Source organism: Rhamphochromis sp. 'chilingali' (genome assembly GCF_963969265.1).
Source record: "Rhamphochromis sp. 'chilingali' genome assembly, chromosome: 18".
Taxonomy (NCBI): Eukaryota; Metazoa; Chordata; class Actinopteri; order Cichliformes; family Cichlidae; genus Rhamphochromis; species Rhamphochromis sp. 'chilingali'.
In genome coordinates this window covers 28458288-28484032 of record NC_137945.1, presented here as the reverse complement: position 1 = coordinate 28484032, position 25745 = coordinate 28458288, and the positions used below count along the sequence as shown (strand labels likewise).

The following is a 25745-nucleotide window of genomic DNA, read 5'->3' as shown; positions in this document are numbered from 1 at the left end:
AAAAATCTGTCTGTCAAAAATTTATGAAAGGAATATAGTAATGATAAAAAAAGACAAATCCAAACATAAATATATAAATCCCCAAAGGAATCGTTATGGACTATAATAAACGCGTACTACGTGAAGCCATTTCCTAACACAGAGTTTGACCAGGTTGTATTAAAGTTTCAGAGTGAGTAGCTGTCACAAGGGGGCTGCAGGAGTCCATTGTTCCCAGACAATGCAGCCCACATCATATCCCAAGCCCGAGGACAAAAGAAGCTGCAGTTAAGCATTTTGGCTCACAGTGCAAATTAATGTGGGGACAAGAGGCCACAAACAGGGGGTGTTTCTATTGTTAGCATATTTCAGGAACTTTTTCACACACGTCCAGTGTTGCGTGTGACCATGTGTATGATGTCTCTGAGCTATATTAAAATGACATTAATTAATTAATATATTTATTTACGTATGTATTTATTTGTTTTAGGAATAAAGCAGAATTAAATCAAATCACTTCTGGCCCTTCATTGGGCAACTTGTTGCTTTCTATCTTAATATGACCGATAGGGGGAGATATCACACCACTTTTATGGCTCTAGTAGGAAAGGTACAAAAACTCACCTGAACACTAGATTCTTATGGGTTTTGATTTTCTAGTTCCGTTTTTTTCAGCTTTTTTTTTAAATAGAAAAAACAAAACAAAAAAGTCCTACTATGATACTTGTCGATAAATGAAATACTTCACTCGTTATGATTAAACTGGCACACATAACCTTTGCCTTGGATGCACTTCTGTAAATTTCCCATCAATGTGTCCATAAACATATTTCCTCAGCGACCTGATTTTTAATTGTAATTGTGCCTCCTTGCTTACTACGGAAAGGCAAGTTTACAAGGCGTTTGCGGATGACGGACAACGAAAACAAGCCAATTAAAATGTAGACTGAATCTCTGGACACACCTCGATAAAGCACTGACCAATGAACGAGCGGATGGGGTTGCCTGGGTGGTGAAAGCTCCGCGCGGCACAGATCTCAGAGCAGCTCTGTGTTGTTGCACGCCCTCCCGCTAACGCTGTGTCTAAATATACAAACCGCTTCCAAGTCAGCCCCTTGACAGAGCACTTTACGATTCTTGGAGAGTGGCACCGTCTGCCGAGGCGTAACGTTTTGAAAGCTCAGCACACACCGCAGAGAGCGGGGATGAGTTAAGGGTCTACAAAGGAAAGAACAGACGGTTTTAAAAGTGGGAAACAAAACCAGTGAAAAGTTTTGCCCTCGAAAGAACCAGTGGAGTAGCTACACCGTGGCCATTCAACTCCGAACTCCGAGTGAGTAGAACCATCACGTTATTTATCCTCACAGCTGTCAGAACAATGAAAACAAACGAATATATTTGTATTTAAAATAAAAGCTGCCGTGAATATTGCAGTGGTTCCATGGGGGAAAAGCGTAAGGCTATAGGTAGCGAGACTAGCCGTGTAACAGTGTAATAGAGTTGCTTTGTATGCGCTAACCTAACAGCGAACTTCAGTTGTTACCAACCTACAAAATATAAAAGTAACCATCTGGGACTTGTGCCAAATTTTACACGGTAAAATTGATTAATTCGAAGGAAATGTTAACCTCGTCCCCTTCTGTCGATATCATATGCGCAGTGAAATGTGAAATTCATTCCTAATATCGCCTTTTTAGTAAATAAAATTTCACCTGACGGCTTTTCTTGGGTTTCCGCGGGGAAGTGAACGCAGCTGCGTTGCAGGGCCCACAACAATGTTTCGAAATGACAGTGATAAGTTGTTATTAGTGATAGCAACATGCACGGCTACACGTACAACCTAATGACACGACACAGGTAGTCCAGCCTGGTAAAATACACACAAACCAAGCATAAAGACAACCTTTCCACAAGCACACACACCTACAACGTAAAGCTCCTTCTCCCTCTATCCACGCCTTGTAGTGTGGACAGAGGGAATACAGAGCCCTTGTGCCCTGCGAAGTCAAGTATGGTGACACGGAGCTTGGCACTGGCTGACATCGCCAAGCCTCTGACTGGGCTGCCACACCGGGAGACTCAGCACTTGGCCAGCTGCCACCGCCTCCCAGTTCAGCCACTGGTTTTGCATATTTTGAATGTGCATAATCATGATCGAGCAGGTGTATGTGTGTTTTGTCTCACACAATTCCTTCATAATCCTTATTGCTATGCCTTCATATAATTATAGCTCACACCCTTTGTGCATCTTTACTTAAGAGTGCCTGATAGTCCAGAAGTGAAAGTATCTTCCTATAATGGGATTCTTGAAGTGGCCAAAAGTCAAAGGGACCCAAGACACCAGTATAATTTGCCGAATTAAGCTGTTGTTTTCAATTCCTCTTATTCCTCTGAGTCCCTTGAAAGTTAAATTCTGCATAACCACTGACTCCAAATGTGGCTCTCATGTAAAAGAGGAAGTGCAGTGATGTTTGGAGGAAACAGTTCATTAAAAACAAAGCTGGACTTCACTGGCAAAAATCCCATTGAATTCAAGGGTTTTCCAAATTTAAATCAATGTCTAGGTGACTTAATTTCAAATAAACCTCTCACTGCTTGCTGGCAGGTAAAGTGCCTGAACTGTGTCCCATCACTCAGTAGTGACTTTGTTCGTATCCTTCTACCACATTTGTGGTGCTTTGGCTGAGAGTGAAAAGGAAAAAAAAAGACAGTAAGAGGATGACCTTCTTTTCCTCATGGTTCACTGCCACTGAGGGGACGTTCTGAAGAGCTGACATTCCTCTGTGTGGTTTAATCTACAGTTTTTTGGCCACCTATTGTGCGCTCACTAGGAATAACCCAACTTTTTTTTTTTCTTCAAATCTTGTCTAGAAAAAGGTAAGAGGCCTTTAGTCTGCATTCCAAATGGGCAGGAAAAGTCTCTCAGGAGACTTTGTAAGTATTTTAGTCAAGTTCATTACTCAAGCTTGTTTGTGAGGTCAGCAGTCGGGCATCATGACAGAGGGTTTCATTAAATCAGGTTTGTCATGGTTAGTGGGTTCAGGGACTCTTAGTGATGATTGAAGGGGTCAAGGTACAAATGTTTGCATCCTGGAAATTGACTGTGCAAATCCCTGCTGCCAGATGATTTTCTTTTGTTTTTTGTGCACATAGTTCTCTGGAGTGTGTATATGGAAGCAGCGGAGGTTAGGGTGGGGTCAAATGCTGTGACTCGGACGAGGCTCCGTGTAGGAGAGTTTGACCCGTGGTGGTTGCCTGAACAGGTGTCTCCGAGCTGCAGCTCTGCATAGCTCGCATTCTCGGGGTTTTGTTCCTGGCGTGGATGGTCACTGAGCTGGGGGAGGGAGATGTGGGAACTGAGAATGCTATGCATAGAAGGCTTAACTCCCAGAATTCACCCTGGCAACCTGCTGACAGAGACAAACGCTTCCTGTCCCTACACCAGCCTGGTCTATGTTGATGAGAAACCTATCAGCAGCTCAGTGCTGTGCCCACGGCCGGAGACAAAGCTGAGATTTGGTTCGGAACTGCTTGTCAGCAGGGAGGCTATTTTCTTGGGGCTTAAGGGTGGGTGGGATACAGTGGTTTAAGACTCTTAATCCAAGCATTAGTTTGGATTACTATCAGCTCTCAGAGTCATGGGAAATTGCCTTGTGTGAAGACAGTTCATTGGAGTTTGCCTGACCACTCTATGTCTGTCATGTATCTATGACTCTCTTGGGTGTCCTGTGGGAGATGCTTCAGGAGAATGGGGTACTGGGCCTGTTGTTAATGCTGCAGGTTTTTAAGTATCCCGGAATCTTGTTCACAAGTGGGGGAAAGAGTGGACAGATGGATTGGTGAAGCATCTGCATCATCTATTCAGATTTTATGAGGAGAGAGCTGAGCCTAGAGGCAAAACTGTCAATTTGATTGGTCTGTTTAATTTCTGAGCTTTATCTTTGCCCATGAGCTAATGGTAGCAACTGAAAGACACTTATGCCTGCCTGGACACACACTTATAGACCTGTTATACCTGTTGTTAGGCTGTGTTGTTAGGCGCGTGTCGCCACATTTCTATAGCAGTTCTACCAGCACTGAGGGCGTGGTTACTTTCTGCAGTATTTTCATGAACACTAGGTGTCACTACTCAGACAAAACCTTCACATCAGCGCTGCTGTACAATGAGAATAAGTTAAAACTGGAAGCAGAAGTCTCATTTTTTTCAAACTATTGCAATATCGTCCTCTGTATAATCTGTGAATCCACAAGCTTCTGTACTCGTGGAGCAATAAAATGTTGGTAAAAGCAGCCGCAGAACCTACATCTGCTTACAAAAACTGAGAGGTGCACGACAGGCTAAAATGACACCAAAATCTAGCTCGCACCAGTGGATGCTGCATCACCCTTGTCGTACGGCGCCATTTGCGAAGGCAAGGCTGACAAGCTTCCCATCTGAGATAGAATCACAAGGTCAGCGTGTGAGGTGTTTCAGACATGGCCAAAGAGGAAAAAGACCCTTGGGCAGAGTCGGGATATACTTTGTCTCTCAGCTGGCTTGGAAACATCTCAGCATCCCCCGAGCAGAAGCCTGGTGTCACGGGAGAAGGAAGTCTGAGCAGCTGTGCTCATACACCAGTCTAAGCACAGCTGTAAGCATTTGACTTGGAAGAGAAACGCTGGGAAAATAAGTTTATTAAATAAGTGTTTCACAAATGTTTTCTTCTTAAACACCTCCAAGAATTGCTTATATTTAATATGAAAGGTAATAAATTAAGTCTAATTCAAGCAGTAGGCAGGTGTCTGCTAATTGTGAATGTTTGGAGTACAGTGTGCAGCTCCTCTGGCACTGAAGTGAAGCACAAGACTAAAAAATCCACAGAATCATGAGAAAGACATGGTGTTATTGTGGACTCTTTTAAAAGTCATTGTGTTTCAGCAGTACTTCCTCTTCATCAAGCGCTGTGTTCTCTTCGCTCAGGTCTTCGAGCACTGCCTTGTGGCAAACCTACTTTACAGCTGGCCATTTGCTAAACTTGGCATCATATGAAATATGAATACAAGTATGCTGTTTCACTAGCTTAATCCATTTATACAGTCTGAAGCCAGATTGATCAAAATATTTTTACACCTCGCATGTAGATTTGTCAAGGGTCTTATATAGCACATTTTCCATGATCGCACATGTTGCAACCCATGTTGTGAAATTGACAGCTGAGAAGTGATGAGATTGTTAAAGCTAGTTTCCCAGAACTAGATCAACAATTCTGACTAGGGCTGCTCGATTATGGCAAAAATGATAATCACGATTATTTTCACTGAAATTGAGATCACGATTATTTGACGATATTTATTTAACCCTTTAAGACCTACTATAGAACCAAGTCCACCAGAGCTTATATTATTTTTTTTACATGCTGTAGTGCCATTTGTGGGAGCATTTCAAGTTGCTATACATCAATACAACTGTTATAGCCCATATTTTAATAATATGTATGCATTAAGTCCATAGTAATTACATAAATTGCAAAAAAGTGCAATAAACTACAAAAAAAATTGAAAATCGCTTTTGTTTTGTTTACATATATTTCTACTTGGAGAAATTTAAGAGGCTTATCCCTCAAAACTTTAAATACAATAAAGTTGCAAAAAATAGTTTACAACAACAGGAAATTTATTTTGAGTGTCTTCATAGTTTTATTTTGGAGATACAGTTTTTATATACTGCAGGAAAAACAAAAAACAATCCTATGATGCAAATTTGCAAAGAAAACAGCATGTGCATCATTTCACTATGGGAAGATAAGATAAGATAAGATAACCTTTATTAGTCCCACACGTGGGAAATTTGTTTTGTCACAGCAGGAAGTGGACAGTGCAAAAGTTATGAGGCAAAAATTAGAATACAATAAGAATAAATACAGTACACAACTGTACAGAATAGAATAAAATAAAATACTATATACAGTAGAATAAAATAAAATAAATATACAATAAGATAAAAATAGAATACAAATACAAATACTATATACAACTGAGTAAAATACAACGATGACAGAAAGGATTATTGCACTTAGTATTATTGCACATGTATGGATGTGTGTGTTTGTTCAGTTAAAGTCTTTGTTGTGGAGTCTGACAGCAGTGGGGAGGAAAGACCTGCGAAATCTCTCCGTCCCACACCGTGGGTGCCGCAGTCTCCCACTGAAGGAGCTGCTCAGTGCTGTCACAGTCTGCTGCATGGGGTGGGAGATGTTGTCCATCAGGGATGACAGCTTAGCCGCCATTCTCCTGTCACTCACCACCTCCACTGGGTCCAGAGGGCATCCTAGAACAGAGCTGGCCCTTCGGATCACCCTGTTCAGTCTCTTCCTGTCCCCAGCAGAGATGCTGCCGCCCCAGCAGACCACACCATAAAAGATAGCAGAAGCCACCACAGAGTCATAGAATTTCTTCAGGAGTGGGCCCTCCACTCCAAACGACCTGAGTCTCCGCAGCAGGTACAGCCTGCTCTGCCCTTTCCTGTAGAGGGCGTCTGAGTCATGAGTCCAGTCCAGTCTGTTGTTCAGATGAACACCAAGGTACCTGTAGCTGTCCACAGCCTCAATGTCCATACCTTGGATGTTCAGTGGTTGCAGTGGAGAATGCTTGTGCCTGCGGAAGTCTACCACCAGTTCCTTGGTTTTACTGGCGTTGATCTGGAGGTAGTTTAGCTGGCACCAGTCCACAAAGTCTTGGGAAGTGTTACGAACAGCTGATGGATCGGCAAAGCGTGTTTCTGGAATATTATGTTGTTGTTCCTGCAAGCGCTTTTTATGCAGTTTTTGCAAAGCTATATGTGGAAGGAAACCGTGACCGAGGACAAGCTGATGGCATCAGATGTAAGTACAACTCCTCCGGTTTCATATGCAAAACAAATTATTGCGCTAGCTTACACGGTTCAGGTTCTACAGGGATTTAAAAATAGTTACACAACACGGAGCGTGCTGCTCTGACCGGCTTTAAAGGGTTAACAATGACTTTAAAAAATAATATAAAATAGTGTGCAACACCACTGAAGTTTTTTTTTTTTTAAACTCTCTTTTCAACCAGCGGCAGTCACTCTCCAAATAACTTCTGCTTAGCTTTCCGAGCTTCCCTCGGGTCCTCTTAATCAGCGGTCTCCAACCTTTTTTGCGCCACGGACGGTTTATGCCCGACAATATTTTCACAGACCGGCCTTTAAGGTGTCGCGGATAAATGAGGGAGGGGCTAATAATCGGCTCAGTCATTTTTAATGATCGTTGAAATTCCAGATCGTAATCGTGATTAAAATTCGATTAATTGAGCAGCCCTAATTCTGACATCAGTGGAAGTGATCCTCTCTGACTCAGTCTGTTCTTACTTCATCACTGCTGTTGTTGTAATGATCCAAGCAGCATGCATACTGAGAACAGGCTATCCAATGACACATCAGTCTCTCCATTCATTCATTCATTCATTCATTCATTCATTCATTCATCTACCCACCCCAGCCATTCTTTCATTACACCATTCATCCATCCATCTATTTATCCATCAGTCCTACTGTCTGTCTATAGTGACCATCTTTCTGTAATCTCTGAGTTTGCAGTGGACTTGTGAGCCTTCTGCCGCTCTGCCAATCCCAGATGGATACATTAAACTGATGTGCTCGTCAGGGTCCCTGGCAGGGGTCATGGTTGATGAGCATTAGTGATGCTGTGTTCTCATGCCCCTGCCTGCCTTGCAGAGGTGTAGAGTTTCTCTCAGTACCACCTAAGCCTCTGCTGTGCTGCGGTGGAATGAGCCCACCTAGCAGATGCCAGCTATCAGACACCGACGGTCAACTGCGTCACATTCCAGCCTGTGTACATGAAACGCTGCGCTCACTGTGCAGGCATGCAGCCCTCCTTACTCACTGCGGCCCATTTTTTGATGGAGAAAACAGAGAGACTGAATGAATGACAGCACTTAGTGAAAATAAGTTAGACCCTAAACCCTAAGGGAGAATGTCAAGCCATGTGCTACTGTGTAAAGGTCTAAACATGATTAGTAGGAAAGTGATATCTTGTTGTGGGATGCTGTTTTCTTCTCATTTAGGTCATAGGCAATTAAGACATGCACGTGTTCAGCTACATCTCTAACCTAATTTGATTTACATTTAAAGCCTTTGCGCTAACAGGAATATGTACAGTAAACTCTATATGCATGGTTTTCTTTTATAATTAGTTCAAAGACAATGTCGCACAGTCATGTAAAGACATGATGCATGTCTGTAAGAACTTGTGTGCAGTCAGTGAGGGCTAGAGGCAGAAGAGGGTACCCTTAACTGATGTCAGGCTTATTTGTCAAACAGTGTTTTATTGATGAGAGTTTTCCATGCGTGGCCCCTGCTTAGTGTTACTATGCCTGTTCCGCTTATGGCAGCGCCATGAATTATTCAGTGCGCTCGGGGCAAATAGAACTAAAACAGCCTAAACTGTGCGCTTGTTGGTGGTTTAGTTAAATAATGCAGTTTATGTAACTCTCTTTAAATGTGAACTTAATGACTTTTGTGGATCTGAATAGGAAGACTTTTGTTTTTGCTATTTGACCTGAAGGCTTCAAGTTTACTCCATCAGCATGACAAGATCTTCGTCAACTGTCAGTGACGTTCATCACTGCTGTATTAATGGCCATGATATTTAGAGTGTTTGGAGCCCTTAGTTACCAAACATTTGTCCTGTGACCCATGATTTCCTTGCTCACCTTTACCTCTAACAGCAACTTGACAGTAACTTGAGCATTTGATTTAATTAATGTAAGGGTAATGTAACACCATTTATGATGCAACACGCACATAACACACTGATGTCAGCACAGTCTTCCTTGCTTGCTGCTGTGAGAGCATCAGATAAAACAGATAACACAAGCGAACATGACTTCTTTTCCTAAAACATTGCCTTCTTTTTTTTACATGGTGAAGGGTCCTGTAGAGCAAGGACACAAAATAAAGAGATTAAGTGAACTTAATGTTAATGTATTTCCTTTTTTCTGCTACCTTGGGCTTTCTGGCAAGGAATCTGAGTTCCACTACAACTGCTCTTGTTTTCTTAGCCGCTGATCATTTATATTAAACAGCACGAGGTGAGATGGGTTGCAAAGAAGTTTGCAGACTTGCAGCCGTTGTGGAAAGGCTAAAATAACAGTTTCAATTGCATGACCTGTATGTGCTTCACCAATTGACTTGAAGAAGGGAATGAGTTAGGGTATCCATTGATGTGGGCTGCTATTGGCCTGCTAGATCTAAAGCTATTCATTCTGTAGTGGATCGGTGCATTTAAGTAAAGCATGTTTCATTTACTGATGTCACTCAAGATGTCTTCACCTTCTTGACCTTGCTGCATTGTTATCATTGATGTGATGAGTGGCAGGGGACTTAGTACTTGGGTATGCTCTCTGTGACTGTGGGTGGCATCTTGCACAGACCTCCAGAATGGTGCTGATTAGGCTAAGAGGTTTTTTCTCTTCTTTTTCTCCTGTTGCCTGTTTTCTGTCAGTTGGCAGGGACCCTTTCCAGAAAGCAATGCTGTTTTTCACGGGTACATCCCCCCTCTTTTGTGTGTGGGGTGTCTCAAGTAGTGTGAGCTGTAGTTCTCCACACTTGTTGCTGTTGTCTCCTGCCACCTACTTCTGGCTGCAGGGGTAGCAATCTCAACTACACGCCACTACATGTAAATCTTTGGAGGTGTGTGTGTGTGTGTGTGTGTGTGTGTGTGTGTGTGTGTGTGTGTGTGTGTGTGTGTGTGTGTGTGTGTGTGTGTGTGTGTGTGTGTGTGAATGCATGTTTTTGTCTCTGAGCTGGAAAGCATGTTCTCAGGCTTCTGTGTGTGTTTGTGTGTGCCTGTATCGGACAGGCATTCATTCATTCATTCATTTTTAGCCCACGAGCCCCACTCTGTGTGTGTCTACTCCCTTGTTGCTCATTGAACACAATTAGGGCAATTCGACTGTGAATAAACCCTTCACAAGAGTCTAATAGGACTATTAACTATGCAATCTTCACTCTTTGATGACCCACATGATAAAGGCTATTCAGTCTAAATGATGGCAGACAAAGGGACAAAGGGATTATAAACTATTTAAACCAGCAGGGCAGTGTGCTACGCTCTGAGCTCTGTTAGTCTTTTTTGTGAGATAAGGTTTGGTGAGACCTGGAGAGAAAATAACCCTAATTCTTTCTCAATATAAGGATTACACAAGTGAATAGTCAATAGGAAAACCTACATGTTATACGCACCACAGTAGGACTTGGAAAAACTAAATTATTTCGCACTGAGCTTATGTGACTACAGCTGTGACTGCTACAGTGTTTTAATGACTGTTCTGGGCTGTTATGAACTGTAGCTTCCTGCATGTACAGCATGTTTCTTGTGACATTGTATGCTTCTGTTGTTTTCTGCAGTGTTGTTTGGTAAATTTGACCCATGTCCCTTTGTCAAATGTCCCTTTGTTTTCTAATACTAATACATTGTTGTTTCATGCTGCTGTTATCTAAACAGGTTTTGCCACATTGAACCTAAACTGCCTTCACATTGCATACATGATTCAAACCAGCAGGAATGACTGCCTCAGCCTAACATTTCCACCAGCTGAAATGAGGTTGGTTTTTTGGGGGTTTTTTGGGAACTAGAGCAGGGCGATATGGCCAAAAATATTTATCACGATATATATTTGAAAATTTGCGATAACGATATAACCGACGATATAATTGATGCGAGACAAAATACAACTCCACAACATTACTAGCGCAAAAAGACAACCTTCCATTTATTTTCACTTAAACAAGAAGCTGGTTTTTATGTACATTAAAGCTTTATAAAAATGTAACAGTGCAAATGCAAATTCCTTGCTGAAAGTTTAACCAAAAGGCATTTCCAGTAGAAATGGGCTGACACATCCTGAGCATAACCATGTATAATATCCACTGAAGTTAAAAAGAGGTGCTTTGCAACATTAAACTGCAGTGTGCAGTACGCATTTTTCGGACCATAAGGTGCACGGGATTATAAGGCACATTAAGCGAAACAAAGCAGTCAGATAAATCAAACTTTATTAAACTCATTCTTCTTGCTTCCTCCACTTCTGTACCATTGATTCATTAATGTTGAATTCTCTGGCAGCTGCTCTATTCCCATGTTGTTGCAGTATATTAATGACTAACCTCGTATTGTGGATGGATTATCTCAGTTGTTCTCCTGACTGAAGTTTGGTCCGTTTACAGCATCCGGACATGCGATTGCATTTGTCTCTAACCATGAAGAACCTTCACGTTAACTTTTATAAGTGGAAAAGTGTTAGTGTTCGTCCTCCAGCTTCACTGTTTATGTTATGCTAACATAGCTGTGTCGCTAGCGAGCACGTAGCACATCATTATATACCAGCTAGCCCAACTTCAGTAACCCTACAAACGTCACTGCTGTTTAGTTTCCTGTCTTCATTTATGTTGGAAGTGATAGCAGAGCTGTACGTTTGATTTTTTTCAGAAATCTCTCAGTCAGAACATGCAATATCATGCTTAGGTAACTAGCGAAACTAGCGAGCTAACTTCCGCTAGCTTCCTGCTAACTTCTAACTCCGTTAAATGTAATAACTTTTGTTTTCATGGATGCCTGGAAGTTAAACTTTATAGTTACACCTGGTAAAGCAGCAATGCTGATCGTTTTATTAAAGATGAAAGAATTTAGACAGTTTTTAACTCTAAGTGATGCTGCAGTGTTGTTTGACCTGAAGCATACGGAGTTTAGGACCCAGATTACTCCCAGATTTAAGAGCATCTTAGTCCGACAAATACGACAATAACAACGGCCGCTTGCATGTTCTGCAAAAAAAATGTGCTTTGTTGTGTATCTGACGGACAAACACCAAACCAGTTCCACATCACGGAAGTTGCACCATTTTTACAAACCAATTCTGGTTCATCTGTTTCACTCAACAATCGGCCATGTGCGTATGAAAACAAAGGCACTGCGCATGCGCGTTTTACTCCCATTCTATCGCGATATTTCATTTTCCTATCGTTGCCTAACATTATACCGGTATTACCGTGAACGGTATAATATGGCCCAGCCCTATTGGGAACCATCCTAAAATGTAAACAGCTGTAAGCACTCCCTGCCGCCTGTGACACAGAACCCTCATATCAAAGCACCGCTAACTTAGCTCACCACTAATTGCTGAGTAACCTTCGACTGTATTTTCTTTTTTTTTTTTGCTCTGGTGAAATCAAAGTATGATATTTATAGTTTGCTTTGGATTGTCAGTTGATAACAGCAGGCGTATGGTGTTCATGGAGCACCGTGTGTTGGTGCAGTTGACTCTCTCTGGCGGCACCATAATGCAGCTGTTAGTCTATTTAGATTTGAATAGAGTTTGAATAGATGTGCAGTGTGGGGATAGGGTTTGGGTCACATGCTTGCTTTATGATAATGAAACTTGTTCAGAGAGTTTTGATTGATATTATACTACATCACTTGAGATCTCCTTAACTTGTTTCTGTATTTCAGCTTTCTATTCAGAAGTGCTTGTATAGCAGCACAGTGGTATTAAGGTAGTGAGTAGATTTGTGACCTCCCAATCAGATTGCATGCTCTTTTGAAGTAGGCTAGGTTTCTTTAAGGAGGGATGCTTGGCATTGTTAGTATTAGTTTTCTATCTGAATGCATACAGAAAAGTTTGCCTCCATTTTGAAGGTTTTTTTTTTTCATGCTAGCAGTCAGCTAAAATTCCCCCCTCACATATTTTCTTATTAATTACAGTCTTTAATAATTCCCACCACCCAGTGACTGCCTAATGAAGTTTAGTGTCCTTTGTCAGAGGCAAGTGAAAAAATCTGCCAGTGGAACAAGTGAAAAATCTCTAGTTTTTCTATAGTTTCAAGATTTACTGTGCTTGATCCATTATTTGAGAACCTCTGCGACAACATGAAATACACATTAAAATAAAAGCATATAATTGGACATCGTACTGACCCAGGTACTGCTGGTTTTCCCTGCAAACCCAACCTTTAACAGTTGGTCATTATAATGGCTCTTTCTCTGTCCACTCAGTTTCCTCTCTTATTTCCGGGGTCGTTGGCACCAGACGGACACAAAGCAGCTCTTTATTTGTCTGTTTTCGAGTTGACTCTTCAGCTAATCTGACTGACCATCAGCAGCAGCTTCTGTCACAGGGAAAGACAGAGAAAAATCCTGAGAGACAGTGAAAGAGGGGTTGGGGTGGCATGAGGGGTGATGACTGGACCATTTGGCATCCAGTGAACAGAGGAGTATTGTGTGCCAGTGAGCCACTGTAGAACAGCTTGCTTCTTTCTTTCTTTCTTTCTTTCTTTTTTAATACAGGAGGACAGCGGTGTTAAATCTCCAAAACATCATAAGGGAATCTGCCAGGGATACATTTACCAACAATACACCTCAACCCAAGATTCTCAGAAGCAGTTGACAAGACAAGACTATGATATGCATATAAGAAAAGCTGCTTTAGTTCTCAGTTAGGTTTATGTGAAGTAGCTGTTAAAGGAGAACAAAAGAATTTACTGGAGATGTTTTGGTCACTTATTAATCTGTCGTCCCAAAGGTCAAGGCCAGTGTGGAGGAAAAGATTTTCCCTTAAACTTCATTTAGTAATGCAATTTTTTGGTGTTGACAAATAAATATGAAGCTGTAACTTGATCTCTATGAATAGACTGGACTATAGAGTTGGTATTTGATCAAGAATGAAAAAAATCGTCCTTCCTTTCTCTTGATGACCTCCAGATGCTGGCAGAGAAGGGAACTTTGTAAGTTAAGCTTCCAAAATGTTTAAACAGATGAAAGTTCGCGTTTTTAAACTGAGATACAAATCACCTAAAACTTTGTCTCTAAAATTGTTAAAAAGTGACAAAAATTGTCTTTATCTGATTAGTTAAACAGATGAACTGTTCATTTTAAGCATATTTTGTTTAATCCAATTGACGTCCCTTTCTCTGACCTATAGGCAAAATCAGTAATGGCACTGCTATCAGTTAAAATCTTATTGATATCCATCTTAAGTATTAAAGAAATCTTTTCACAACAACCTAGACATGTGTCCTCCTTCATTAGTACCTTTAATGTATTTCAGTAGACACCCCATCACATGAGAAACCTGTGAGACAGATGCTGGAAAGGATTGTTTTAGTTTTACTGGTTTTGACTACACTTTCAGTGGTTTCAGCGAGGGCTAGGTTCTGACGCTAACAGCACTCGAATGTGTGAACGTTGTAACCACATCCAGCTGACTATGCTTCGACTTCAAAAGACCAAACTGCAGTGTGAAAAAATGCTATGACCTGTGATATTTCAGTATGTTGTTACTTACACCACTTTTTTTTATTTCCTTTCTTTATGTCCTTAACTGGAGAAGTTCATACAAGTTCCTAATGGTGCTGAAAACTGTATTAAGGGAACAGAAAGCAGTAGCTACTGATAGAGGAGCGGTGTGTAGACCATAGAGTCGATATAAAAAATGACAGGAACTACTATGACATCACCTCCTGGTTAAGAGACTCACAGCAGCTTAGTATTATCGCTGCTGGTTTTTTGGAACCAGATCTAGGGCTGGGCTATATCATACCGGTGTAATGTTTGGCAATGATAGGAAAATGAAATATTGCGATAGAACATGGGTAAAACGCACACGCACAGTGCCTTTGTTTACATACGCACATGGCGGCGATGCAGAATGAGGAGAGCGAAAGCGGATCGTTAAATGAAACGGATGAACCAGAATTGGTTTGTAAAAATGCTGCAACTTCAGTGGTGTGGAACTGGTTTAGCTTTCGTCCATCAGATACACAACAAAGCACTATTTTTGGTAGTGCATGCTAGCAGGGCGTCGTTATTACAGTGTTTTTTTGGAAAATACGGCGCACTTAAAATCGATCCTTTGATATTTCTGAAAATCGACAGTGCCCCTTATAATCCCGTGTGCCTTATGTATGAATTCTGATCGTGTTTACTGACCTCGAAACGATTTTATGCGGTACACGGCGCTGGAAAATCTGTCACATGTTTTAGTACAACTTTGCTAAGCTACGAACCCACACAGCTTGATGGATTGTCAGAGCATTACGGCTATTGTAGGCAGGCGGCTCACGGAGTGATACATACTGTGCTTCAACATAATATTACTGTATTGTGTTTGTATAACCGCTTTTTAAGTTTTGTGGATATTATACATGGTTATGCTGAGGATATGTCAGCCAATTTCCACAGGAAATGCCTTTTGGTTAAACTGTCAGCGAGGAATTTACATTTGCACTGCAAATTTTTTATATAACTTTAATGCACATAAAAAAGCTGCTTGTTTAAGTGAAAATACATTGATGGGGTTTTTTTTGCACCAATGAAGTTGAGGAGTTATAAAGTATTTTGTCTAGTGTCAATTATATCGTCAGTTATATCGTTATTGCAAATTTTCAAATGTATATCGTGATAAATATTTTTGGTCATATTGCCCTGCTCTAACCTGATCTTACCTTATTTGGACCAGATGGTAGAAGTTAGAGGTGGGAATCACCATACATCCCACAATACGATATTATCACAATACTTAACGCACGATACGATATTATTGCAATTTTTTAAAATATTTTGTGAAATTCAGATTCTGTACATAAAGGTAAACTTTATCAATATTCATTTTATCTCATATCAAAGTCTCACACTCAGTCTCTCATTTCAGTCAGTTTTATTGTTGACAAACTGAACGGTTTGTATTACAGTCTAGTCCAACTTAACTGAATGCAACCATCTGGTACAATTATAGCTATTCTGAACTATGCAATTTATGAAAACTATGCAGCCCCTTCAGCAACTGAAGAATTTGAAAGTAAATGAAAACAAAATATAATTTTACATTAAATAAAAAAGTTTTAAACTTAATTAAAATAAAACATGTCTTAAATTAAAATAAGTAAACTGTCATGTTTATTGCTGCCAAAAAAAAAGTTAAACACATTTGGACAGTGAAGGAATGTCAGGATTCTTGCTCAGAAAAAGGATCAACATGCTCTGAAGTCAGAGCATGTTCCAGTCCATAAAAACTTTTTTTGTAACAAAATATCGATTTCTGCTGTCCCTGTATCGATACATTATTAGCAAACAAAATATCACGATACTACACAGTATCGATTTTTTCTCCCACCCCTAGTAGAAGTTATTATCAGTAAAGTGTACTAAAACAAACATTAGGACATCTATTGGTGCCAATTAGGACTAAGTAACATTCATCAGTAACAACATCACTACAAGTCATAATATTTATCAAATTATTACACTAATAAAGAGTCATTAGGCACTAACATCAAACACAGTTTTGAAAAGCAGTTCAGTGACTCCATTTAGTGTAGTTGAGGCCTAGTACACAGCGATTGGCTACAGCTGCCTGTAACCCATTATTGCATGTATCTTCGCTTGATACATGACACTCCAAAGTTTTACATCTAATCAGAATCTTAGTTAGAAAACTGCACGTTTTTCATTTTCCCAGACCTTAGATAGGGCTGAGTTTTCAAAGCTTCAACAGAGCTGCTGGCATTTAGACTGCAGAGCAACATCAGTAAACACTAAGCAGTGTCTAAGCAACTGTGAAAGTGCTTTTGAGTAACTGTGTGTATGCATCACCAAGTGTATTGTGCACACTTTGGTAAATTTGCTTGCATGTTAAAGGTCACTCATCAGTTTGCTCTTTTCTTGTCAATAACATCTGTGACAGCAGTGTGTACTCTGTGTAGTGCACTCTTGTTCTGCACAATAAAACGTGGGAAATTCCGGGTGCAGACACCAAGCAGGCCCTTTGCCACATCATTAAGCTTTTGACTTTCACCATTGATTCACACACATCCTCTTTCATCCCTAACAGTTCTTTTAAAGCTGGGGAAGCCTAATAACGCTTAGAAAATGCTTTAGTTCATCTATGTGATTTGAACAGACGGGAGTGTGAATGGGTGAAGTGAATGGCTCGTTGCGTAACGAGGTATTAGAACATCTAGCCTGGCCATCATCCACAGAACTAGGGATCATCACTGGTGGCACTCAGCAGTCCACCGCCTCTCTGAGGCTGTCAATGGTTTTTTAGGTTTTCATTTTTAAAACAAAAGTTTCAGCTCGATACAGTGAGGTTCTGCCATGTTCACCACCCAGGCAACTTCTTTCAGCTTTGCATTTATAGTAAAGATAACGGCCAGGTACTCCTCCACTATTCCATTATCTGGACTTTTTCAGCCAAAGGAGGTTATTTCCAAGAAAAAACTTTATCTAGAAACATTCAACATGTGTCAGAGGTTTGCAGTGATAGCAAATCCCATTTGCACTTGGAGAAATATGTGGTTAGATGGTTTGAATATGTTGGATCCAAAGTAAAGTTTTAAGGTTGTTTTTTCTCTTTGGTGTGTGCCAGCTGATACCAGCTTTAGTTGGAAACTGATTTTATTTGTTTATTTAGCATTCTCAGGGGTCTTGAACTGGGTAGTTTTCCTTCTTACTTGTGCATGACTTCCCAGTAAAGCCCAAAATGTGGTTTCACTAATACAAGGTTTGTGTGTCGAATGAGGAAAAGCAGAAAAGCAGCATACACCAGCACAGCTCAACACAATTTTAGTTGCATTTTTGAACAGAATAACCGCTGGTACCTATCAGACATCTCTGAGGAAGTTCATAGAAAGAACTAATATGCAGGTACAAAATAAACTGGCAGTTGGGTGGTCAACAGGAAATGTTATACTTTGACCAAGCAATCAGAGGCCTAAAACTATAAACATCAGACATTAGGAATCTAATTAGGAAGCAACAGCAGGAATTATACAAAGCACAGTGGGTCTCATTCAGTCGATATGCACAAATCTGAGTTTAATCTGCAGTTCATTGTTATTTTCACACCTTAATTTGTTCATATTCAACAAACTGATTTAAAACTGCCTCAGACCATGTGCAACAAGAATCTTATCTTTCATTAAAACTGACTTTCAACCTTGTTTAATGTCCTCACGTACTATCACAGATGTCCAGAATATCCCAGAATATGGATGTTTTTTAGTAACTTTCTCTTATTTGGTTGACAGATCAGGTGTCCCTTGTAGGGCTGGGTATCGTCACTGATTTCTAGAATCGATTTGATTCTGATTCACAAGGTCCCGAATCAATTCGATCCACAATTCGATTCAATTCGATTTGTATCTGGGAAATTTTGCCTCAGACAGTCAGAAATGTTATAATTAAGATCAGTACATTTACACATTTTTGTATCTATAAAAAGGAAGCTGACACTTGCAAGACTTTATCAAAGGTGTGAGCATCACAGCAGAGGCCTTTGTGTCAAAGTAGCTGAAGATAAAACACAGAAAAAGATGATGGTGATCTTCCTGGCCTGGGATCTTATAAAAATATTCTGCAGTAGATCAAAAACGAAAGAAAACCATTAATCAACATATGAACATTACCGTTTCAATTTGTTCAGTAGCCCATTGAACAGCAGAAATTAGGTTTTCTTTTCGGAAGTAAGTAAAAGGAAAAAACAGCGGCCGACAGCGCTGTAAACAACAGCAGTCTTGTGCGTTGAAGTATTGTGTTCCTGCTCTCATTCACTGTTTTAGCTGTTTGGTGGTTGTTGACATTTTGTGAGGTTTCACCTGAGATTCTGGCATTTCGGGCAAAATAAATTTATATTAAAAAATCGATTCAGGATTTTAATGAATCGATATCACGTTATCCGAGCTAGAAACGATTTTAATCGATAAATCGATTATCAAAACCCACCCCTACTCCCTTGTCCACCTTGGACCTTCTTGTCCTCCTCAGACTCTGAGCCCGAGCTTTGCTTTTTATTTGGAAGCTTTGGAAAGCTGTTCCTTTTGTGGCTTCCTCCTAGGACACTATTGTCTAAATTTCTTCAGTTGGTCTTTCTCCTGCTGTCTTGCCTTAACAGGCTTCTCTCTTACAACATCACTGCCACTTTCTTTCCTTCACCTTGAGGTAAATCTGTTTGCTCATACAGTTAATTGGAGACACGAAAATGCTGATTGCACTATCCTGTTGGTTTAGAATTATGCTGATTCACTAATGCATTTGCATTTCATGAATCTGACAGTAAATTCGCATACGCACTTATTTTTTTATGCAAAATAACATCATTTCTATGCACATATTAGTGAATGAGGTCTATTGCACTGACAAAGACTGAGGAAAAACACACTTATTACACATAACAGTTAAAGGGCCAATCAGACACAAGTGAACTCAATCAAGACAGTATCAAGGACAGAAAAGGAATAAAGAAGGGAACTAAAAACACAAACGGGAAAACAAACCTTGGAAATAAAACAAGGATTAGCTAAGAGAGGGACCAATGATGTAACCAAATTACAGTTTTCCTTCTCATTGAGAAAACACTCATAAAACTAAGCAGGACAAGAACTAAGAATTAACACAAAGGAAGAAAAACTATGGATTAGAACAGAGACCATGTTTAATTACTAAGGCCAAGACGGGTTGAATTCCCTTCAGCAGGCAGGAGAAGTGTTTACATGTTCAGTTCTATTTAACCCTCTAACCTTGTAACTGAATCTGAAAGGTAGAAAGGACCTACACCTAATTACACAATCCTCTCTGAGTTCACAGTAAAACATGCTTACAGCATGTAGAAACCTTTTGTAAAGCTTTTTTTGAAGCTTGAGAACTTTTTTCTTTTATAATTGTAGACTAAGTAACCTGTATCCACACAGCTCCGATTTCACTAACAAAGCAACAGGACGATGGGAGCCAGGCTGCGATGGAAACTGATCCCATTTTGCTAGAGTGGAGGAGGAAGTGCTGGCTGTACGTCATTGTGTGTGTGGAATGTGGAGGAGTGTGGGGATGAGAGCACTTCAGAGAGTGGGATGAAAAGGGTTGGGAGACGGGAGAAATTAATGGAGATATGTGTGTTGGATTCTCTGTGTACCTGATTAGCTGCTGACAGGTGCTGCTTAGACACTTAGAATGGCTGTCGTAGACAAAAGGGATCATTATTGTCTCTCAGCTCAGACGGCTCAGCACCGTCTGATAGATGTGACAGGACACTGAAGGAAGCTGCAGCTGATTATTTCTGATTAATTCTCACAGGAACACTGAATATATGGTCTGAATATTTAGTTCAAGCACATCAGTGAGAGAGTCAAAGTCCCCCGAACATGATGTTAGAGTTTGGTCTCTGAAAGACTTGTGGTTTTAAATGAGGTGAGTCATGTTTAGAGTTGGGGCACCACTCTGATAATCAATTGAGGCATTGTTCTCCCTGCTTATACCTCCTCTTTCATTTGCAGTAACCAAAGCCAAAATCTGTTGCGTTGCCAAGAAAAATAGAGGTCATAAACACTGCTGTTTTTCATTTATCAGTCTAATATTTTCCCGTACTGCATAACATGAATGTCGAGGAATGTGCTAGCAGGCCTTCTGATCTACCACCCTGACTTCAGCTGATGCACTGCTGCACCGATCTGTTTCCCCTGTTCACTGCCTCAGGTGAATTCTCTCACTTTCCCAGCACTAGAAGCTAAATTCTATGTGAATACCCTGTTTGTCTATCTCCTTAATCCCAACAATGTCTTTGAGTCTAGCCCATAATTGCATGTAAGAACTCGCCCGGTTTTGGTTTTGTTCTCATTCAGTTCTGAAGTACCAGCAGCAAGACAGTCATTGCAAACAGAGGCTTATGTTGAAATACATGGCGGTCTGTGGTTTCCGTTCCGCAGATTAAAAGCTCTCCACAATATGAGGTGATACAAAAATTAGAGGTCATGGTTTCTAGAAATATATTTAATTTGGCATTGTTCGGCCATTGCCTAAAGCATGTTACTATTTCCCCCCTCCAAAAAAACGTTTCTGCTAAACCTGCACAGGCACATGTGTGAATTGATTCAACATCAACTGATACATCATGTCTGATCTTGAGTCTAATGAATCAAATGTTTTGTAGAGCCAAATAGTTATTGAGATTTTTTTCTCTCGTCCTAACTAACTGAAGCCTTTCGTTGAATTACTAAATAAATAAATTGGTACTCTCTTTCTGGCCAGACACGTGGCAGCAGTTCTGCTATCATTTTGTTTGTATTTGACAACATAAAAATGCAGAAAATGTACACTTTAGTTTTATGACTGCTAGTGAAAGTTGTTTTCTTTATAAATAACTCTCTCACTGAACTAACACAGCCAATCTCAACATGTGTGTGCTTCCTGCTCATATTGCCCTCATATTAAATCATTTTTTGCTTTTTAAAGAACTTATTTTAGCATTGTACTCAACAACAAACAAATCCTCCTAACAAAAAAAGTAACTTCAAGGGCCAAACTGCATTCACGCCAACATGCAGGCCACAAGCAGGGATGACGTGGGCTGCAAGTGACCCCTGGGTTGCGAGTTTGAGACCCCTGATCTACATTGTTGTGCCTACTACATTTATATCTCACATCACCTTATACATGAAATCTAAATTAATTTACAAAACCAGTGTTTTCCCACACATTGACTTAACTTTGATGGGCCTGCCCAAGTAAAGTGGCAAATCATGTTACTACGTTGTTTTTTTTTTTTGTTTTTTTTTAATCCATCTGGAGGACCATTGCCATATGCGATGATACATTCTTGGATACTTTTATTTTTGCAGTTAGTCTCGTTTTATGACTAGAAACCGGCTTTCAGGCCATTTCAGGTCGTTATTCTGTCTGCACTTAGTATCATTCATCTGCAAAAAACATCTTGTTCCATTGTAAGAAGTACCTGAACTCCACCTTCATGGACCAAAGCTGGTCGCCCCAGGATGGTAGTGCTTCATCTGCTCTAAAGTAATGCCGTCGCCAGCTAAGCAAAAATGTAAATCTGTAGGAAACTCCCAACTATCACAGCCAAAATCTGTGATGGTCTCTATCAGCCTGAGACATCAGAGCAAAGATTTAGTGAGACAGTAAGCCTTGGCGCCCCCATGCACTCACCCCCCATGCACACATGCTGTATTAAACCGCAGGTTGACCTGTGTGTGTTGGTAATTTGGAAGGTGCTGATTGCTGACACTCCATTATGGCTGCTGTCACTCTGCCAGGGGATAGCTATGGTGATACTCCCATTCTCACAGCCAGTGTCTGTGTGAGACGCCGCCCTGCAGTAGAAAAAGCTGCATTTGCAGTCTCCAAGGTTAAGCTTCTGCTCGTGGATATTTTATGACACAGCACAATTGATTCTATAGATCTGTGCCATCTGCTCATGTCTGATGCCTTGGTGATGATATCGTTTTGAAAACGTGATCTGCTGGAAGGATTGGACTCACGTGGTGGCACACACAGTAGCATTGTAGGTGAGTTGTTTTTTTTTTTTGTTTTTGTTTTTGCATTGTCTGTCTACAGTGCATTTTCATTTCCCACGTTATACTAAGAGCGAGTTGCTTGTTGCCCTGGTGGTACTACCCTGATCGTGGCAGCCTGGCTGACAGTTGTTTTGCTGCCCCCAGAGGAGCAGCTTTGGTGTAATACAGTATTTTCTGCCACCAAAGCTTCCCACACACCATCTCACCACCTTTGTCCATCTGCTCGATCAGACTTTCTCCATCTGGTATGAAATAAAGCAGAGTCAACCTCAGCAGGGTTACTGCTGTGTACGACATGTCATGTTTTCTGGTTCTGTATCCACCATTTAGGGACAACCAAACACAATCTTAGTGTACTGAACTTGTGGGCTATGTTGTCTCCAGGTTAACGACATCCATCAGTCTCCGAGGTACATTTTACTTGCATGCCTTTTTAGTCTAAACGAATTACAGTCCGGATCCAAAGTTTCCCATTTTTTGGAAAAATGGCAAATAATCATATTTAGCATGGTGGGAACTTAACAAGGTTCCAAGTAGAGCTTCAACATTCAACAAGAAGAAATGAGAGTGAGACAAAACATTTTTTTTGAGCATGCAATTTATTGAAAACAACGCTTAAACTGAAGCAGGCTCTTTTACAGCTGATCAAAAGTTTAGGACCACACCTCAAAAAAACCCTGTAAACCCCCCAAAACAGAAATCAAAGTTCCAAACATGAACTCAGTAATGAGTAGCTGCACCGTTATTGTTGATCACTTTAAAAATTTGTTGCGGCATGCTTGACGCAAGCATTTCCATGAGGTGTGGGAACATTTCTGCAAGTGGTGAAGACGGCCGCACGTAGGGGATCTACTGTCTACCATGTTTCAAGTGGTCTTAAACTTTTGATTGGGACTGCAAGCGGGCATAAAAAGCTAGGATTTTCAGCAAATAAAATGATTTTAATCTTCTTAAAATGAACTGTGACTGGATGTCCACGTTTGGAAACTACATCTTGAAATATGACAGTTCATCGTGCATATTCAAAGGCTGAAGTGGTTAACACAGAAAAGGGTGGAACAGCTTGCTATTTTAAGATAATATTAGCAATATTTATATAATAACAGCAGAAACCCTTCCTATGGGTAGTTTTTTACCAGGATGCAAGAGTTTTTAAAAAATTTTATTCTGTATTTAATGGCGACATGAAGAAAATTCCAGCTGTGATTCAAATTTTGTTAAGTTATCAATGGCAATGTACGCTGACATGGGAAACACAAACAGAGCATGCAATATCACATTCACAGGGGGATGATGAAGATGAAAATAAGAACAATTGGGATTTATTATGGATGTTTTTTAAAGATGTAAACGTTATTAATCGCTGTATGTGTGACGATGTTTGTGCAAAGTTTCATTGAGATTGGTCTGCCCGTTAAGGGGGAGAAGATACTGACCAATAGGTGATAGTGATCTAATAACTGTATTGGATATTGATTTGACTCTGAGATGAAAAATTGCCTCAGATATCACTGTTAAGTCTTGTCACATGAGACACATCAGCAGCAGCACATTGGCTGCTAGCAAGAGAGCTAATGTAGCAAAGTGACAGCAGCATGGACGTATTTAATTCCAGCTACACCAACAGCTTTTTGTCTGTTTATTTGTTTTAGTGTAAACTCTCTCCCCCTCCTGCATTCACTCACTTTCACTCTCAGTATGCTTGTTGTAACGCTTGTTTGGAAGCTTTTACTGCACTTGCATGTTGTCGCCAACTCCATTAATGGTATTTCACTTCGCCTGCCTCTTGTCAACTCCGCTCCACACACAACGTGTGCATGTGCAGTAAAAAAGGAGCAAAAAGAATAACAGAGGAGAAAAGGGGACACCATAAATAACAGCCTGTGACCCTCACATTAATACCAATTCAGTAAGTTTACTAAATTTAAAGTTGAGGCTGGACGACCTCAAAGATTATGGAACGATTCTCAGTCTCTTCCTCACAGTGGGAATTGCAGTTTGGGATCAAGGCTTTGTATAAACACAATTAGCATTATTGTGAATTGATTTATTCTTGTATCATGAAAGTTCATCTACCAGATGTAGGATGTGTCCTAACAGTTTGTTATAAAGATTGGGTGTTTATGCACCGGGCTTGTGTTAAATTATGAACGTGAGGGGAAAGTGATTCAGTGTACAGCCGCACATCTAAATCCTTTCCTGTCTTATTGGTGATGATCCGGTTCTCTCAGCAGGCTAGTTTTCCCAGCTTGTCTCTCAACATGCATTGTCACGATGACTTGATAATGATGTTGTTAGACACACGTGCACACACGCGCACGCTTGACAGATGTTCTCACATTTCATTGTTCAATGTGGGAACAGTGTAGAGTTTCACCTGATGAGGCAAAGAAACATAGCAGAGCTTAGCTGATAAAGTCATGCTTCATTGCCTACAGTCTCCATATTGAGTTTTGCTGGTTTGTCGAATGCTTTCTGTGCTAGTCGTTACATAACTGTATGTATCACAGGACTTTTAAGGAAATATACTCTGTGGTTAACCAAGAACAATTTTATAGTTTTTGTATAATATATGAAAGCTGAATTCCTGCCAGCTTTTATCTTGAAAGAAAAGTCAGGTTTTACCAGCTTTTCTCTTTTAAGATGGGGACTCTGTACAGCCTCCTATTTATTACTGAGCTTAGTGTAGGTCTCTGCTGCTTCATTTTAGGTCTGGGTCATCTGGAGGCCTTGCTTCATTACTCTGAAAGGGATCATAGAGGGGGTGAGTGGACAAATGACTAACAGGAGGCAGAGGTGGAGGAAACTGCCTCCTGTTCCTCACGGTGATGGAGAAGAGTTTGGTTTGTTTTCTGACTTTTTAACCCCTGTTTTGCAAAGAAGCACTCTGGGTTTTAGTCAAAGCTGGTACATCCTACCTTTTCAAATGGATTCCCAGAAGCCGTTAACACTGAATGGATGAGGCATTAGTCGCACATCTTTGAAAGCTCGTGTTTCAAATTTGTGCAGTTTTTGAGCAAATCCAGTAATTTTGGGAACTCCAGCAGACATGTTTTTATTGACTGTGCAGTTTTAAATGGACCAGGCCATTGCTTTCAGCCACAACACTGATTACTTCTGATTAAAATTTCACTTTGTAGCTCCTGCCTTCACTGGACAGCTAACTTATTGCAAACAGTGTATCTTTATCTGCTCCGAGAAACAATCGCCACCAAATGGCAGGAGTGCTGACCTGACATCCTTTAGTTTGTTCCTTGAATAGCTTCTGTGTGACACGCAGAGAGAGTAGAATTGAGGATTTGGCAGCTTTGAGGTTGCTCGGTGGTTTGGACTTTCCTTGGCAGTTAGAAACTATGTTGGACGCACGTAGGATGACTGTCACCCCGGCTGATTTAAA

The 25745-nt window shown here is 40.5% G+C and overlaps 1 protein-coding gene across 3 annotated transcripts in view; it reads left to right on the top strand.

Annotated features, from left to right (window-relative positions):
- Positions 1 to 1086: 1086 nt before the first annotated feature.
- Positions 1087 to 25745, top strand: part of mpp7a (MAGUK p55 scaffold protein 7a) — a 70053-nt gene continuing 45394 nt past the window's right edge. For 2 of the 3 annotated variants that reach the window (XM_080864530.1, XM_080864527.1), the window contains exon 1: positions 1087 to 1312. The gene's annotated coding sequence lies outside the window, so the exon portion shown is untranslated. Of the gene's footprint in view, positions 1313 to 22231; positions 22340 to 25745 lie in introns of all 3 variants that reach the window. The other variant, XM_080864529.1, reaches the window with a different exon arrangement.